We start from the raw sequence: 19352 nt of genomic DNA, 5'->3' as shown, positions 1-19352 counted from the left end.
CTTTTATGCATATGATTTCTTTTTTAGCCAGATGAACATTACCCTTCCCTTTACTCCCTTTGAGACCGACCTGTTGTGGTATTGTAATGTAGCCCCATCTCAGCTTCATCCAAATTCTTGGGGTTTTATTAAGATTTTTCAGCTGTTTTGTCATGAATTTGGTGTGACGCCCTCTTTAACTCTTTTCCTGTATCTGTTTGTGTTGACTAAGCTTGGAACTACCAAAAAGAAAGCTTCTTGGATTTTTTTTAGGTCGGCCCAGGGACATAAGGTTTTTTCCATGTACGATGAATCTTTCCGAGATTTTAAGAATTACTTTTTCAAGATCTGAGTTGTTGAAGGAGCTCATCCTTTCTTTTTGGATGAGAATGGCAAGCCTCATTTTCCTTTAGAATGGCAGAGGAATGTAGTGGTATCTAGGTATACCTGGGAGATGTTAGACGAGGTTGAGCAGGCTTATGTTGCTGCTTTGGAGGATATTTGGGGGGAATCTCCCCATCTTGAGACCAAAAGATTTTTGGGGATCCATCCTTGATCCATACTGTGCTGCGTATTATAAACTGTGTCTTCTATTTGTTTGTAAGCTGCTATATTTTTTCATTTTTCAGAGATGTCGAAGAACAATCACTCGCTGAAGGCTTTTAAGAAGGCGAGGAAGGCTACCGCGGCTCAAAACATCCCGGCCAAGGTGGTTGGAGAAGGGTCCTCCCAGGTTTTGTCGAAGCCATCTGTCCCGAGCTCTCCTGTACCGAGGAGGATGTTCCCTACTCCTCGGGTTCGTTTGGCCGATCCTTTGGAAACTTCTGCTACTACCTCTTCTTCCACTGGCGCCCCTCCTCCGAAAAAACTTAAATCTGCAGAGCCTTTTAACCTTGATGCTCCTGATTTTGATGCCGTCGAGTGTGTGGACCAGCAGATCGGTCCTTATGGTACCATGCCTACTGACGATGTTTCTCTTCTTCGCCATTTGGACTTCACTACTCGGAGCAGTGTTAAGATGGCACATATGGGTGCGGCTTTATATCGGATGGCCCAAGATCTTCCCATTCATGCTACGAGAGATTTTATGGAGGAGGCTAAATCGGATTTTGATCGGATAAAGAGTCTGAAGGAGGAACTTGAGAAGAAGATGACCAAGCTAGAGAAGGAATTGGAGGGCGAAAAGGCTAGCTCTCTTGCCTTGGCAGCGTCTGTGAGATTGGCTGAGGATACGGCATTGAAGTACAAGGATATCTATGTCACAACCTATAGAGAGATGATGCGTCTCGGGGATGACTTAGAGTCTGTTCGAGCCGATTATGCTAGGCTTTAAGGTCACCTTGTAGGTAGTGTAAATGCTGCTTATAAGAATCTGAAGGAGCAGGTTCGAATTCTTGCACCCAAGCTCGACCTTACTCTCTTTAGTTTGGATAATATTGTGAGAGATGGTAAAATCATTCCTGATGACTGGTGCACGAAATTGCAATCACACTTTGCAATCCCGCACAACTAACCAGCAAGTGCACTGGGTCGTCCAAGTAATACCTTACGTGAGTAACGGTCGATCCCACGGAGATTGTCGGCTTGAAGCAAGCTATGGTTATCTTGTAAATCTTAGTCAGGATATCAGAAATTATCAAGATTGATTGTGAAAAGCAAAAGAACATGAAGTAAGTACTTGTTTGCAGTAATGGAGAATAGGTTGAGGTTTTGGAGATGCTCCATCTTCTGAATCTCTGCTTTCCTACTGTCTTCTTCTTCAAGCACGCAAGGCTCCTTCCATGGCAAGCTGTATGCAAGGGTTTCACCGTTGTCAGTGGCTACCTCCCATCCTCTCAGTGGAAATGTTCAATGCACCCTGTCACGGCACGGCTATCCATCTGTCGGTTCTCAATCAGGCCGGAATAGAATCCAGTGATTCTTTTGCGTCTGTCACTAACGCCCCGCCTTCAGGAGTTTGAAGCTCGTCACAGTCATTCAATCATTGAATCCTACTCAGAATACCACAGACAAGGTTTAGACCTTCCGGATTCTCTTGAATGCCGCCATCAGTTCTAGCTTATACCACGAAGATTCCGGTTAAAGAATCCAAGAGATATCTACTTAATCTAAGGTAGAACGGAGGTGGTTGTCAGGCGCACGTTCATAGTTGAGAATGATGATGAGTGTCACGGATCATCACATTCATCCGGTTTAAGAACAAGTATTATCTTAGAATGGAAGCAAGCATGATTGAATGAAAAACAGTAGTAATTGCATTAATCCATCAAGACACAGCAGAGCTCCTCACCCCCAACCATGGGGTTTAGAGACTCATGCCGTAGGAAGTACACAAAGAAACGTGTAAAAGTGTCATGAGGTCCAGATACAATGTCAAAAGATCCTATTAATAGTAAACTAGTAACCTAGGGTATACAGAAATGAGTAAATGACGTAAAAATCCACTTCTGGGTCCACTTAGTGTGTGCTTGGGCTGAGCATTGAAGCTTTCATGTGTAGAGACCTTTTCTGGAGTTAAATGCCAGCTTTCATGCCAGTTTGGGCGTTTAACTCCAATTTTATGCCAGTTCCAGCGTTAAACGCTGGAAATTTTGAAGCTGATTTGCAATGCTGGTTTGGGCCATCAAATCTCGGGAAAAGTATGGACTATTATACATTGCTGGAAAGCCCAGGATGTCTACTTTCCAATGCCGTTAAGAGCGCGCCAATTGGGCTTCTGTAGCTCCAGAAAATCCACTTCGAGTGCAGGGAGGTCAGAATCCAACAGCATCTGCAGTCCTTTTCAGTCTCTGAATCAGATTTTTGCTCAGGACCCTCAATTTCAGCCAGAAAATACCTGAAATCACAGAAAAACACAGAAACTCATAGTAAAGTCCAGAAAGTGAATTTTAACTAAAAACTAATAAAAATACACTAAAAACTAACTAAATCATACTAAAAACATACTAAAAACAATGCCAAAAAGCGTATAAATTATCCGCTCATCACAACACCAAACTTAAATTGTTGCTTGTCCCCAAGCAACTGAAAATCAAAATAGGATAAAAAGAAGAGAATATACTATAGACTCCAAAATATCAAGGAAACTTAGCTCCAATTAGATGAGCGGGACTAGTAGCTTTTTGCTTCCGAACAGTTTTGGCATCTCACTTTATCCTTTGAAGTTCAGAATGATTGGTATCTATAGGAACTCAGAACTCAGATAGTGTTATTGATTCTCCTAGTTAAGTATAATGATTCTTGAACATAGCTAGTGTATGAGTCTTGGCTGTGGCCCAAAGCACTCTGTTTTCCAGTATTACCACCGGATACATACATGCCACAGACACATAATTGGGTGAACCTTTTCAGATTGTAACTCAGCTTTGCTAGAGTCCCCAATTAGAGGTGTCCAGGGTTCTTAAGCACACTCTTTTTGCCTTGGATCACAACTTTATTTCTTTCTTTTTCTTTCTTTTTCTTTCTTTCTTTTTTTTCGAAATTTTTGTTTTGTATTCACTGCTTTTTCTTGCTTCAAGAATCAATCTGATGATTTTTCAGATCCTCAATAACAGTTCTCTTTTTCCTCATTCTTTCAAGAGCCAACAATTTTAACATTCTTAAAACAACAAATTCAAAAGACATATGCACTGTTTAAGCATTCATTCGGAAAACAAAAATTATTGTCACCACGTCAAGCTAATTCAACTAGTTTCAAGGATAAATTCGAAATCCTGTACTTCTTGTTCTTTTGTGATTAAAGCATTTTTCATTTAAGAGAGGTGATGGATTCATAGGACACTCATAGCTTTAAGACATGAATTTTAAATTTTATTAATTATGAATTAAGAACAAGACTCAAAAATAGATATAAGATGAGACTAAAAATAGAAAACAAAAAAATTCAAACAGGCTCCTAATGATAGAGGTTTTCACAGAGTCAGGACTCAACAACCTTGATTTTGAGAAGTGGATGCTCCCTCAAATTGAGGGGAGAATTTCTGGCGTTTCAGCTCTTGGAGTTCACGCCCCTGCTTCTCTTGTTCCTTCAGCAATTTGCAGAGCATGCAGTTCTGATTCTGCTGTTCTTCCTTAAGTTGCTCCATAGTCTCTTGCAACTTGGTGATAGATGCTTCTAGGCTGGCCCAGTAGCCAATTTCAGGGAATTCAGGGAGGAACTCATGTGCCCTCCTTTTGATAGAGTTGCCTTGAATTTATCCTTCCATTGACTTCTTGGTGATTGGATGTTCAATGGGTATGAATTCATCTACTCCCATCTTTACCCCAGCCTCTTTACAGAGCAAGGAGATCAAGCTTGGGTAAGCCAGTTTGGCTTCAGTGGAATTCTTATTTGCAATTGTGTAGATCTCACAAGCAATCACATGATGAACCTCCACTTCTTTTCCAAGCATAATGCAATGAATCATTACTGCTCTCTTGATAGTGACCTCAGAACGGTTGCTAGTGGGCAGTATGGAACGCCCAATAAAGTCTAGCCAACCTCTTGCAATTGATTTGAGGTCTCCCCTCTTGAGTTGGTTTGGGACACCCTTTGAATTGGTTATCCACTTAGTTCCAGGGAGGCAAATGTCCTCTAGAACTTGATCCAACCCTTTATCTGCTCTCACCATTCTCCTATTAAAGGATTCAGGATCATCCTGCAGTTGAGGCAATTTGAAGATTTCTCTTATTTTGTCCAGATGGAAGTACATAACTTTCCCTCTGACCATGGTTCTGTAGGTATGGTAAGCAGTTCCAGTCATTCTCTGCTTATCTGTTAGCCACAGATTTGAGTAGAATTCCTGAACCATATTCCTTCCAACCTTTATCTCAGGATTGGTTAGAACTTCCCATCCTCTGTTTCGGATTTGCTCTTGGATCCCCGGATATTCATCTTCTTTCAGATCAAATTTAACTTCCGGGATCACTGACCTCAGACCCATTATTTTGTGATAATGGTCTTCATGTTCTTTGGTTAAGAACTTCTCTTGATTCCAAAGATTCTTTGGATTATTCTCTTTCTTCCCTCTTAAATTGGTTTGTTTTCCCTTAGGAGCCATGATCTTGATGAATCTTGGCTTAGTGATCACGGAAAAGCACACCAAACTTAGAGGTTTGCTTGTCCTCAAGCAAAAGAAAGGAAAGAAGAGAGAGAGAGGAGAAGAGCAATTTCGAATGGTGTGGGGGAATGGTGAGGCCGAACGTGTTTTTATAAGGGGGGAAGGAGATTTCGAAAAAAATTGAGAGGAGATTTGAGAAGATAAGGAGAGAATTTGAGAGAAGGGTGATTTTTTGAATAAGATTTGGGATTGATTTGAGAGAGATTTGAAGAATGATTTTGATTTTTGAAGATTTGAAAGTGAATAATGAAAGGTTGAGATGTGTTTATGTAGAAAAGTATAGGTAAGAAAAGGAAAGTTTGAAAAAAAATTTGATTGGAAAGCAAAATCTTGGTCCCCCACCTTTCTGGCATTAAACGCCCAGAATGGCATCCATTCTGGCGTTTAACGCCCATTTGTTGCCCATTGTGGGCGTTTAACGCCCAGTCAGGTGCCCTGGCTGGCATTAAATGCCAGAATTCCTTTATCACTGGGCGTTTTGCTAAACGCCCAGGATGCTGCAGACCTGGCATTAAACGCCCAGAATGGTGCCCATTCTGGCGTTTAACGCCCAAAATGGCACCTTTACTGGCGTTAAACGCCCAGAATGGTGCCCATTCTGGTGTTTAACGCCCAAAATGCCCCTTACTGGCGTTTTTTTGCCAATAAGCTCTTTTTCTCTGCTTTTTGTACTGAATCCTTCTGTAACTCTGTGAATTCCTTCATTTTTGATACTTGCCTTTGTAAAATCAAAACATATAACCTGCTAATGACTGAGTTGCCTCCCAGCAAGCGCTTCTTTACTGTCTTTAGCTGGACCTTTACTGAGAATCACTCAAGTCTCATTTTTGAGCATTCCTGCTCAAAATTGCTTTCAAGATAATGCTTGATTCTCTGTCCATTAACAATGAACCTTTTGTCAGAATCAGTATCCTGAAGCTCAACATATCCATATGGTGATATTCCTGTAATCACATACAGACCCCTCCACCGGGATTTTAGTTTTCCTGGAAACAATCTGAGCCTAGAGTTGAAGAGCAGAACTTTTTGTCCTGGCTCAAAGACTCTGGATGACAACTTCTTGTCATGCCACATCTTTGCCTTTTCCTTATAAATTTTTGCATTTTCAAAGGCATTGAGTCTGAACTCCTCTAGTTCATTTAGCTGGAGCAATCTTTTCTCACTAGCTAACTGAGCATCCATGTTTAGGAATCTGGTTGCCCAGTAGGCTTTATGTTCCAGTTCCATGGGCAGATGACAGGCCTTCCCAAACACCAGTTGGTATGGAGAGGTTCCTATAGGAGTCTTGAATGCTGTTCTGTATGCCCACAGAGCATCTTCCAAACTCTTTGCCCAATCCTTTCTTTGGGCCATCACAGTCCGTTCTAGGATTCTTTTTAGCTCTCTGTTAGAGACTTCAGCTTGCCCATTTGTCTGTGGATGATACGGAGTTGCCACTTTGTGGCTAATTCCATATCTGACCATAGCAGAGTATAGCTGTCTATTGCAGAAATGAGTGCCCCCGTCACTGATTAGTACTCTGGGAACACCAAACCTGCTGAAGATGTGTTTCTGGAGGAATTTCAGCACGGTCTTGGTATCATTAGTGGGTGTAGCAATTGCTTCTACCCACTTAGACACATAGTCCATAGCAATTGAAGAATGTAAGTGTTTGAGTATGATGGTGGGAATGGACCCATGAAGTCAATTCCCCATACATCAAACAATTCTATCTCTAATATCCCTTGTTGAGGCATGGCATATCCGTGAGGCAAGTTACCAGCTCTTTGGCAACTGTCACAGTTACGCACAAACTCTCGGGCATCTTTATAGAGAGTAGGCCAGTAGAAGCCACATTGGAGGACTTTAGTGGCTGTTCGCTCACTTCCAAAATGTCCTCCATACTGTGATCCATGGCAGTGCCATAGGATCCTTTGTGCTTCTTCTCTGGGTACACATCTGCGGATCATTCCGTCTGCGCATCTCTTAAAGAGATATGGCTCATCCCATAGGTAGTACTTGGCATCTGAAATTAATTTCTTTCTTTGCACTCTGCTGTACTCCTGGGGTATGAACCTCACAGCTTTATAATTTGCAATATCTGCAAACCGTGGAGCTTCCTGAATGGCAAAGAGTTGCTCATCTGGGAAAGTCTCAAAGATCTCAGTAGAAGGGAGGGACGCCCCAGCTACTGGTTCTATTCGGGACAGATGATCAGCTACTTAGTTCTCTGTCCCTTTTCTGTCTCTTATTTCTATATCAAACTCTTGCAGAAGCAACACCCATCTTATAAGCCTGGGTTTTGAATCCTGCTTTGTGAGTAAGTATTTAAGAGCAGCATGGTCAGTGTACACAACCACTTTGGATCCCACTAGATAGGATCTAAACTTGTCAATGGCATAGACCACTGCAAGTAACTCTTTTTCTGTGGTTGTGTAGTTCTTCTGTGCGTCATTTAGAACACGGCTGGCATAATAAATGACGTGCAGAAGCTTGTTATGCCTCTGTCCCAACACTGCATCAATGGCATGGTCACTGGCATCACACATTAGTTCAAATGGCAATGTCCAATCTGGTGCAGAGATGACTGGTGCTGTGACCAGCATAGCTTTCAGGGTCTCAAATGCCTGCAGACACTGTGTGTCAAACACAAATGGTGTGTCAGCAGCTAGCAGGTTACTCAAAGGTTTTGCAATTTTCGAAAAATCCTTTATGAACCTTCTGTAGAATCCTGCATGCCCCAGAAAGCTTCTGATTGCCTTAACATTGGCAGGTGGTGGTAATTTTTCAATTACCTCTACCTTTGCCTTATCCACCTCTATTCCCCTGCTTGAAATTTTGTGCCCAAGGACAATTCCCTCAGTCACCATAAAGTGACATTTCTCCCAGTTTAAAACCAGGTTAGTCTCTTGGGATCTTTTCAGGACAAGTGCTAGGTGGTTAAGGCAGGAGCTGAATGAGTCTCCATATACTGAGAAGTCATCCATGAAGACTTCCAGGAATTTCTCCACCATGTCAGAGAAGATGGATAACATGCATCTCTGAAAGGTTGCAGGAGCATTACACAGACCAAAAGGCATCCTCCTGTAGGCAAACACGCCAGAAGGGCAAGTAAATGCTGTTTTCTCTTGGTCCTGAGGATCTACTGCAATTTGGTTGTAACCTGAATAGCCATCCAAAAAGCAGTAATAATCATGACCAGCTAGTCTTTCTAGCATTTGGTCTATGAATGGTAAAGGAAAATGATCCTTTCTGGTGGCTGTATTGAGCCTTCTGTAGTTGATGAGCGGATAATTTGTACGCTTTTTGGCATTGTTTTTAGTATGTTTTTAGTATGATCTAGTTAGTTTTTAGTATATTTTTATTAGTTTTTAGTTAAAATTCACTTTTCTGGACTTTACTATGAGTTTGTGTATTTTTCTGTGATTTCAGGTATTTTCTGGCTGAAATTGAGGGACCTGAGCAAAAATCTGATTCAGAGACTAAAAAGGACTGCAGATGCTGTTGGATTCTGACCTCCCTGCACTCGAAGTGGATTTTATGGAGCTACAGAAGCCCAATTGGGGCGCTCTCAACGGCGTTGGAAAGTAGACATCCTGGGCTTTCCAGCAATATATGATAGTCTATACTTTGCCCAAGATTTGATGGCCCAAACCGGCGTTCAAAGTCACCCTCAGAAATCCCAGCGTTAAACGCTGGAACTGGCACCCAAATGGGAGTTAAACGCCCAAACTGGCACTAAAGCTGGCGTTTAACTCCAAGAAGAGTCTCTACACGAAAATGCTTCATTGCTCAGCCCAAGCACACACCAAGTGGGCCCGGAAGTGGATTTTTATGTCATTTACTCATCTCTGTAAACCTTAGGCTACTAGTTTTCTATAAGTAGGACCTTTTACTATTGTATTTTCATCTTGGTTCTTCTGGTTCCCTCTCTGGGGCCGAAACCAATGATCACTCTTGTTCTTATGTATTTTCAACGGTGGAGCTTCTACACACCATAGATTAAGGTGTGGAGCTCTGCTGTACCTCGAGTATTAATGCAATTACTATTGTTCTTCCATTCAATTCCGCTTGTTCTTGTTCTAAGATATCACTTGTTCTTCAACTTGATGAATGTGATGATCCGTGACACTCATCATCATTCTCACCTATGAACATGTGACTGACAACCACCTCTGTTCTATCTTCGATTGGGTGAATATCTCTTGGATTCCTGATTGCACGATGCATGGTTGATCGCCTGACAACCGAGTGCTCGCCTGACAAACGAGCCAACCATTCCGTGAGATCAGAGTCTTCGTGGTATAGGCGAGAACTGATGGCGGCATTCAAGAGAATCCAGAAGGTCTAACCTTGTCTGTGGTATTCTGAGTAGGATTCAATGATTGAATGACTGTGACGTGCTTCAAACTCCTAGCAGGCGGGGCGTTAGTGACAGACGCAAAAGAATCGATGGATTCTATTCCGGCGTGGCCGAGAACCGACAGCTGATTACCCCATGCTGTGACAGAGCATAGGCAAACGTTTTCACTGAGAGGATGGGAGGTAGCCATTGACAACGGTGAAACCCTACACAAGCTTGCCATTGAAAGGAGTAAGAAGGATTGGATGAAGACAGTAGGAAAGCAGAGAGACGGAAGGGAAGGCATCTTCATGCGCTTATCTGAAGTTCCTACCAATGAATTACATAAGTACCTCTATCTTTATCTTTATGTCTATTTCGTTCATCACCATATCCATTTGAGTCTGCCTGACTAAGATTTACAAGATGACCATAGCTTGCTTCATACTGACAATCTCCGTGGGATCGACCCTTACTCGCGTAAGGTTTATTACTTGGACGACCCAGTGCACTTGCTGGTTAGTTGTGCGAAGTTGTGTAATGCCATGGTATTGAGCTACCAAGTTTTTGGGGTTCATGACCGGGGATTATGAGAGTTGTGAAAAGAGGATGTTCACAATTTCGCGCACCAAGTTTTTGGCGCCATTGCCGGGGATTGTTCAGTTTGGACAACTGACGGTTCATCTTGTTGCTTAGATTAGGTATTTTTTTTTTCTTCAGAGTTCTTAAGAATGAATTCTAGTGTTTCAAGGTGATGCTCTTATCATCACCAAAGCTGATTGATCTTCATCAATTTAGCTCTTGAATGCAATGTTCTGCTGAAGCTTGGCTGACCATGTCTAATTCCTTTAGACTGAAGCTTTAGACTAACATTGCATGATTCCTGGAATTCTCATTAAGAATTTTGATACCTTTTTTCACTGTATTTTCGAAAAAAAAAAAGCAGAAAAAAAAAATTTTTACAAAATCATAAAATCCAAAAATATTTTTGAGTCTAGTGTTTCATTTTAAGTTTGGTGTCAATTGCATACATTCATTCATGTGTCTTAAGGATCTTCAAGTAATTCTTGATGATTTCTTACTTTGATCTTTGAATTCTTTTGACTTGAGTGTTTATGTGTCTCATTAGTGTCAGTAGTATACAAACTGCTAAGTTTGGTGTCTTGCATGCATTGTTATTTGATTCTTGTTGCATTTTTTCTTATTATTAAAAATCCAAAAATATTTTTAATTTGTGTCTTCTCAAGTCAATGATACAGAGAATTGAAGATTCAGAACATACAGCAGAGGAATTATACAGAAAAAGCTGGGCGTTCAAAACGCCCAGTGAAGAAGGACAGACTGGCGTTTAAACGCCAGCCAGGGTACCTGGTTGGGCGTTTAACGCCCAAAAAGGTATAGTTTTGGGCGTTAAACGCCAGAATGTGCACCATTCTGGGCGTTTAACGCCAGGATGGCACAATGGGGAAGATTCTGTTTTTCAATGCAATTTTTTTTCAGGTTTTCAAACTTTTTCAAAATCAAATCTTTTTCAAATCAATTCTCCAATCAAATCTTTTTCAAAATCAATTTCTCTCCATTTTCAAAGATACTTACTATCAATTAATGATTTGATTCAACATTTCAAGTATGTTGCCTTTTCTGTTGAGAAAGGTTTAATGTTTGAATCATATCTTTTCTTGTTAGTCAAGTTTTTAATTTTCAAAATCAAATCTTTTTAAAATGTTTTTCAAATCATATCTTCTCAATCACATTTTTTTAAAACAATCATATCTTCTTAACCACATCTTTTTCAAAATAGTTTTCAATCAAATCTTTTTTATTTCTAATTTCAAAATCTTTTTCAAAAATCACTTGATTTCTTTTCCACTTTCATTTTCGAAAATCAATTAAGTGTTTTTCAAAAAATGTTTTCAAAATTTTTCACTTAATTTTCGAAAATCACTTCCCTCCTTCTCACATCCTTCTATTTATGGACTAACACTATCCCTTAATGCAAAATTCGAACTCCATCTTCTTTGATAAGTTCGAATTTTCTACTTCTGTCTTCTACTCTTCTTCTCCTCTGACACTTCAAGGAAGGTGCTGGGTGACTTTACTGCACCTACTCCCGACTTCTATGGGAGAAGCATCTCTATCCTTGCCATTGGAGCAAACAACTTTGAGCTTAAGCCTCAATTAGTTTCTCTAATGCAACGGAATTGCAAGTTTCATGGACTTCCATTGGAAGATCCTATCAGCTTCTAGCTGAGTTCTTGCAAATCTGTGACACAGTCAAGACTAATGGGATTGACCCTGAGGTCTACAGACTTATGCTATTCCCTTTTGCTGTAAGAGACAGAGCTAGGACATGGTTGGACTCACAACCTAAAGAAAGCCTGGACTCTTGGGAAAAGCTAGTCAATGCCTTCGTGGCAAAGTTCTTTCCACCTCAAAAATTGAGTAAGCTTAGAGTGGAAGTCCAAACCTTCAGACAGAAGGAAGGAGAATCCCTCTATGAAGCTTGGGAAAGATACAAATAACTAATCAGAAAGTGTCCTTCTGATATGCTTTCTGAATGGAGCATCATAGGTATTTTCTATGATGGTCTCTCTGAACTATCCAAGATGTCTTTAGATAGCTCTGCTGGAGGCTCTCTTCATCTGAAGAAGACGCCTACTGAAGCTCAAGAGCTGATTGAAATGGTTGCAAATAACCAATTCATGTACACTTCTGAAAGAAATCCTGTGAACAATGGGACTGGTCAGAAGAAAGGAGTTCTTGAGATTGACACTCTGAATGCCATTTTGGCTCAGAATAAAATATTGACTCAACAAGTCAATATGATTTCTCAAAGTCTGTCTGGAATGCAAAATGCACCAAGCAGTACTAAGGAAGCTTCATCTGAGGAAGAAGCTTATGATCCTGAGAACCCTTCAATGGAAGAGGTGAATTACATGGGAGAATCCTATGGAAACACCTATAACCCTTCATGGAGAAATCATCCAAATTTCTCATGGAAGGATCAACAGAGACCTCAACAAGGTTTCAACAACAATAATGGTGGAAGAAACAGGTTTAGCAATAGCAAGCCTTTTCCATCATCTTCTCAGCAACAGACAGAGAGTTCTAAGCAGAATAACTCTGACTTAGCAACCATGGTCTCTGATCTAATCAAAACCACTCAGAGTTTCATGACTGAAACTAGGTCTTCCATTAGAAACTTGGAAGGACAAGTGGGTCAGCTGAGCAAGAAAATTACTGAACTCCCTCCTAGTACTCTTCCAAGCAATACAGAAGAAAATCCAAAAGGAGAGTGCAAGGCCATCAACATGGCCGAATTTTGGGAGGAAAGAGAGGCAGTGAACGCCACTGAGGAAGGCCTCACTGGGCGTCCACTGGCCTCCAATGAGTTCCCTAATGAGGAACCATGGGAATCTGAGGCCCAAACTGAGACCATAGAGATTCCAATGGACTTACTTCTGCCATTCATGAGCTCTGATGAGTATTCTTCCTCTGAAGAGGATGAGTATGTCACTGAGGAGCAAGTTGCTAAATACCTTGGAGCAATCATGAAGCTGAATGACAAGTTGTTTGGAAATGAGACTTGGGAGGATGAACCCCCTTTGCTCACCAAAGAACTGGATGACTTGTCTAGGCAGAAACTGCCTCAAAAGAGACAGGATCCTGGGAAGTTTTCAATACCTTGTACCATAGGCACCATGGCCTTCAAGAAGGCCTTGTGTGACTTAGGGTCAAGTGTAAACCTCATGCCCCTCTCTGTAATGGAGAAGTTAGGGATCTCTGAGGTACAAGCTGCAAAAATCTCACTAGAGATGGCAGACAATTCAAGAAAACAAGCCCATGGACTTGTGGAGGATGTTCTGGTAAAGATTGAAGACCATTACATCCCTACTGATTTCATAGTCCTAGAGACTGGGAAGTGCATGGATGAATCCATCATCCTTGGCAGACCCTTCCTAGCCACAGCAAGGGCTGTGATTGATGTTGATAGAGGAGAGTTGATCATTCAAGTGAATGAAGAATCCTTGGTGTTTAAGGCCCAAGGATATCCCTCTGTCATCATGGAGAGGAAGCATGAAAAGCTTCCCTCAAAACAGAGCCAAAAAGAGCCCCCACAGTCAAACTCTAAGTTTGTTGTTGGGAGGCCACAACCAAACTCTAAGTTTGGTGTTGAACCCCCACATTCAAACTCTAAGTTCGGTGTTGGGAGGTCCCAACATGGCTCTGAATATCTGTGAGGCTCCATGAGAGTCCTCTGTCAAGCTACGGACATTAAAGAAGCGCTTGTTGGGAGGCAACCCAATGTTATATTTTATCTATTTTATTTTGTTATTTTCTCTTTTTTTGTAGGTTGATGATCATGAGAAGTCACAAAATCAATGAAAAAAGCAAAAACAGAATGAAAAACAGGAAGAAAGACAGCACACCCTGGAGGACGCACCTACTGGCGTTTAAACGCCAGTAAGGTTAGCTATTGGGCGTTTAACGCCCAGTCTGGCACCATTCTGGGCGTTTAACGCCAGAAAGGGGCACCAGACTGGCGTTAAACGCCAGAAATGGGCAAGAAGCTGGCGTTAAACGCCAAAAATGGGCACCAGCCCGGCGTTTAACGCCAGAATTGGCACAAAACGTGTTTTTTCTTGCTATTTGGTGCAGGGATGACTTTTCCTTGACACCTCAGGATCTGTGGACCCCACAGGATCCCCACCTACCCCACCACTCTCTCTCTTCTTCTTCACCCATTCACCAATCACCTCAACACCTCTTCCCCAAAAACCCCTCACCTATCAAATCCCATCTTTCTCTTCACCACTCACATCCATCCTTCATAAAACCCCACCTACCCCACCATTCAAATTCAAACCACTTTCCCACCCAAACCCACCCTCAAATGGCCGAACATCCCTCTCCCCCTCTCCTATATAAACCCTCCTTCACTCCTTCATTTTCACACAACATACACACCATCTCTCCCCTTTGGCCGAACACAAAGCCATTCCCTTCTTCCTCATTTCTTCTTCTTCTACTCTCTTCTTTCTTCTTTTGCTCGAGGACGAGCAAACATTTTAAGTTTGGTGTGGTAAAAGCATTGCTTTTTGTTTTTCTATAACCATTTATGGCATCCAAGGCCGGAGAAACCTCTGGAAAGAGGAAAGGGAAGGCAAAAGCTTCCACCTCCGAGTCATGGGAGATGGAAAGATTCATCTCAAAGGTGCATCAAGACCACTTCTATGAAGTTGTGGCCTTGAAGAAGGTAATCCCCGAGGTCCCTTTTTCACTCAAAAAGGGTGAATATCCGGAGATCCGACATGAGATCCGAAGAAGAGGTTGGGAAGTTCTTACCAACCCCATTCAACAAGTCGAAATCTTGATGGTTCAAGAGTTCTATGCCAATGCATGGATCACCAAGAACCATGACCAAAGTGTGAACCCGAATCCAAAGAATTATCTTGCTATGGTTCGGGGGAAATACTTGGATTTTAGTCCGGAAAGTGTGAGGGTGGCGTTCAACTTGCCTATGATGCAAGGAGATGAACATCCTTACACTAGAAGGGTCAACTTTGGTCAAAGGTTGGACCAAGTCCTCACAGTCATATGTGAAGAGGGCGCCCAATGGAAGAGAGATTCAAGAGGAAAGCCGGTTCAATTGAGAAGGCATGACCTCAAACCCGTGGCTAGAGGATGGTTGGAGTTTATTCAACGCTCAATCATTCCTACTAGCAACCGGTCCGAAGTTACTATAGACCGGGCTATCATGATTCATAGCATCATGATTGGAGAAGAAATAGAAGTTCATGAGGTTATAGCTCAAGAACTCTATAAGGTGGCGGACAAGTCCTCTACCTTGGCAAGGTTAGCCTTCCCTCATCTCATTTGTCACCTCTTTTATTCAGTTGGAGTTGACATAGAGGGAGACATCCCTATTGATGAGGACAAGCCCATCACTAAGAAGAGGATGGAGCACACAAGAGACCCCACTCATCATGAGAGCCCTGAGATACCTCAAGGGATGCACTTTCCTCCACAAAACTATTGGGAGCAACTAAACACCTCCCTAGGAGAATTAAGTTCCAACATGGGACAACTAAGGGTGGAGCATCAAGAACACTCCATCATCCTCCATGAAATTAGAGAAGATCAAAGAATCATGAGAGAGGAGCAACAAAGACAAGGAAGAGACATTGAGGAGCTCAAGCACTCCATAGGATCTTCAAGAGGAAGAAAGAGCCGCCATCACTAAGGTGGACCCGTTCATTGATTTCCTTGTTCTTTATTCTTCTGTTTTTCGAATTTTAGTGCTTATGTTTGTCTATGTTTGTGTCTTGTGATCATTAGTGTCTTAGTGTCTATGCCTTAAAGTTATGAATGTCCTATGAATCCATCACCTTTCTTGAATACAAACGTGCTTAATTGAAAAAGGAAAGAATTGCATGAATTTTGAATTTTATAACAGTTTAATTATTTTGATGTGGTGGCAATATTTTTGTTTTCTGAATGTATGCTTAAACAGTGCATATGTATCTTGAATTTGTGGTTCATGAATGTTGGCTCTTGAAAGAATGATGAAAAAGGAGACATGTTACTGAGGATCTGAAAAATTATAAAAATGATTCTTGAAGCAAGAAAAAGCAATGAAAAAAAAAATTTCGAAAAAAAAAGAGAGAAAAAAAAAGAGAAATAAAGTTATGATCCAAGGCAATAAGAGTGTGCTTAAGAACCCTGGACACCTCTAATTGGGGACTTTAGCAAAGCTGAGTCACAATCTGAAAAGGTTCACCCAATTATGTGTCTGTGGCATGTATGTATCCAGTGGTAATACTGGAAGACAGAGTGCTTTGGGCCACGGCCAAGACTCAATAAGTAGCTATGTTCAAGAATCATCATACTTAACTAGGAGAATCAATAACACTATCTGGATTCTGAGTTCCTAAAGAAGCCAATCATTCTGAATTTCAAAGGATAGAGTGAGATGCCAAAACTATTCAGAGGCAAAAAGCTAAAAGCCCCGCTCATCTAATTAATACTGATCTTCATAGATGTTTTTGGAATTCATTGCATATTCTCTTCTTTTTATCTTATTTGATTTTCAGTTGCTTGAGGACAAGCAACAATTTAAGTTTGGTGTTGTGATGAGCGGATAATTTGTACGCTTTTTGGCATTGTTTTTAGTATGTTTTTAGTATGATCTAGTTAGTTTTTAGTATATTTTTATTAGTTTTTAGTTAAAATTCACTTTTCTGGACTTTACTATGAGTTTTTGTGTTTTTCTGTGATTTCAGGTATTTTCTGGCTGAAATTGAGGGACCTGAGCAAAAATCTGATTCAGAGACTAAAAAGGACTGCAGATGTTGTTGGATTCTGACCTCCCTGCACTCGAAGTGGATTTTCTGGAGCTACAGAAGCCTAATTGGCGCGCTCTCAACGGCGTTGGAAAGTAGACATCCTGGGCTTTCCAGAAATATATGATAGTCCATACGTTGCCCAAGATTTGATGGCCCAAACCGGCGTTCAAAGTCACCCTCAGAAATCCCAGCGTTAAACGCTGGAACTGGCACCCAAATGGGAGTTAAACGCCCAAACTGGCACTAAAGCTGGCGTTTAACTCCAAGAAGAGTCTCTACACAAAAATGCTTCATTGATCAGCCCAAGCACACACCAAGTGGGCCCGGAAGTGGATTTTTATGTCATTTACCCATCTCTGTAAACCTTAGGCTACTAGTTTTCTATAAGTAGGACCTTTTACTATTGTATTTTCATCTTGGTTCTTCTGGTTCCCTCTCTGGGGCCGAAACCAATGATCACTCTTGTTCTTATGTATTTTCAACGGTGGAGCTTCTACACACCATAGATTAAGGTGTGGAGCTCTGCTGTACCTCGAGTATTAATGCAATTACTATTGTTCTTCCATTCAATTCCGCTTGTTCTTGTTCTAAGATATCACTTGTTCTTCAACTTGATGAATGTGATGATCCGTGACACTCATCATCATTCTCACCTATGAACATGTGACTGACAACCACCTCTGTTCTATCTTCGATTGGGTGAATATCTCTTGGATTCCTGATTGCACGATGCATGGTTGATCGCCTGACAACCGAGTGCTCACCTGACAAACGAGCCAACCATTCCGTGAGATCAGAGTCTTCGTGGTATAGGCGAGAACTGATGGCGGCATTCAAGAGAATCCAGAAGGTCTAACCTTGTCTGTGGTATTCTGAGTAGGATTCAATGATTGAATGACTGTGACGTGCTTCAAACTCCTAGCAGGCGGGGCGTTAGTGACAGACGCAAAAGAATCGATGGATTCTATTCCGGCCTGACCGAGAACCGATAGCTGATTACCCCATGCTGTGATAGAGCATAGGAAAACGTTTTCACTGAGAGGATGGGAGGTAGCCATTGACAACGGTGAAACCCTACACAAGCTTGCCATGGAAAGGAGTAAGAAGGATTGGATGAAGACAGTAGGAAAGCAGAGAGACGGAAGGGAAGGCATCTTCATGCGCTTATCTGAAGTTCCTACCAATGAATTACATAAGTACCTCTATCTTTATCTTTATGTCTATTTCGTTCATCACCATATCCATTTGAGTCTGCCTGACTAAGATTTACAAGATGACCATAGCTTGCTTCATACTGACAATCTCCGTGGGATCGACCCTTACTCGCGTAAGGTTTATTACTTGGACGACCCAGTGCACTTGCTGGTTAGTTGTGCGAAGTTGTGTAATGCCATGGTATTGAGCTACCAAGTTTTTGGGGTTCATGACCGGGGATTATGAGAGTTGTGAAAAGAGGATGTTCACAATTTCGCGCACCAGTAGTCAATACACATACGCCACCCTGTGATTGTTCTTGTAGGAACCAGTTTATTTTTTTCATTATGAACCACTGTCATGCCTCCCTTTTTGGGGATAACTTGGACAGGGCTCACCCAGGGGCTATCAGAAATAGGATAAATAATCCCAGCCTCTAGTAATTTAGTGACCTCTTTCTGCACCACCTCCTTCATGGCTGGATTTAGTCTCCTTTGTGGTTGAACCACTGGTTTGGCATTATCCTCCAACAGGATCTTGTGCATGCATCTAGCTGGGCTAATGCCCTTAAGATCACTTATGGACCACCCAAGAGTTGTCTTGTGTGTCCTTAGCACTTGAATCAGTGCTTCCTCTTCCTGTGGATTTAAAGCAGAGCTTATAATCACTGGAAAAGTGTCACCCTCTCCCAGAAATGCATACTTCAGGGATGGTGGTAGTGGTTTGAGTTCAGGTTTGGGGGGCTTATTCTCCTCCTGATGAATTTTTGAAAATTCCTTTGTTTCCTCTGGTTCTTCTTGATCAGGTTGAGCATCCTTGAAGATGTCCTTAAGCTCTGATTCTAGGCTTTCAGTCATATTGATCTCTTCTACCAGAGAGTCAATAATGTCAGCGCCCATGCAGTCATTTGGTGTGTCTGGATGCTGCATAGCTTTTACAGCATTCAACTTGAACTCATCCTCATTAACTCTCAGGGTTACTTCCCCTTTTTGTACATCAATGAGAGTTCGTCCAGTTGCTAGGAAAGGTCTTCCTAGAATGAGAGTTGCACTCTTATGCTCCTCTATTTCCAGCACCACAAAGTCAGTTGGAAAGGCGAATGGCCCAACCTTGACAATCATGTCCTCTATTATGCCTGATGGGTGTTTAATGGAACCATCAGCAAGTTGGAGGCATATCCGGGTTGGTTTGACTTCTTCAGTCAACCCAAGCTTTCTGATAGTGGATGCAGGTATTAGATTGATACTTGCTCCAAGATCACATAGGGCTGTCTTGGTGCAAGCACCTTCTAATGTGCATGGTATCATAAAGCTTCCTGGATCTTGAAGCTTTTCTGGTAAGCTTTTCAGAATGACTGCACTGCATTCTTCAGTGAGAAATATTTTTTCAGTTTCTCTCCAATCCTTCTTATGA

At 41.6% G+C, this 19352-nt stretch overlaps 1 non-coding gene across 1 annotated transcript; it reads right to left on the bottom strand.

The window, feature by feature from the left end:
* Nucleotides 1-11843: 11843 nt before the first annotated feature.
* On the bottom strand, nucleotides 11844-11951 carry LOC112718557 (small nucleolar RNA R71). Its single transcript, XR_003160892.1, has one exon. It is a non-coding gene; the product is annotated as a small nucleolar RNA R71 (small nucleolar RNA).
* Between the last annotated feature and the right edge of the window lie 7401 nt (nucleotides 11952-19352).

The sequence above is a fragment of the Arachis hypogaea genome, chromosome 10 (genome assembly GCF_003086295.3).
Source record: "Arachis hypogaea cultivar Tifrunner chromosome 10, arahy.Tifrunner.gnm2.J5K5, whole genome shotgun sequence".
Lineage (NCBI taxonomy): Eukaryota > Viridiplantae > Streptophyta > Magnoliopsida > Fabales > Fabaceae > Arachis > Arachis hypogaea.
This window is presented reverse-complemented; position numbering and strand designations above follow the sequence as displayed.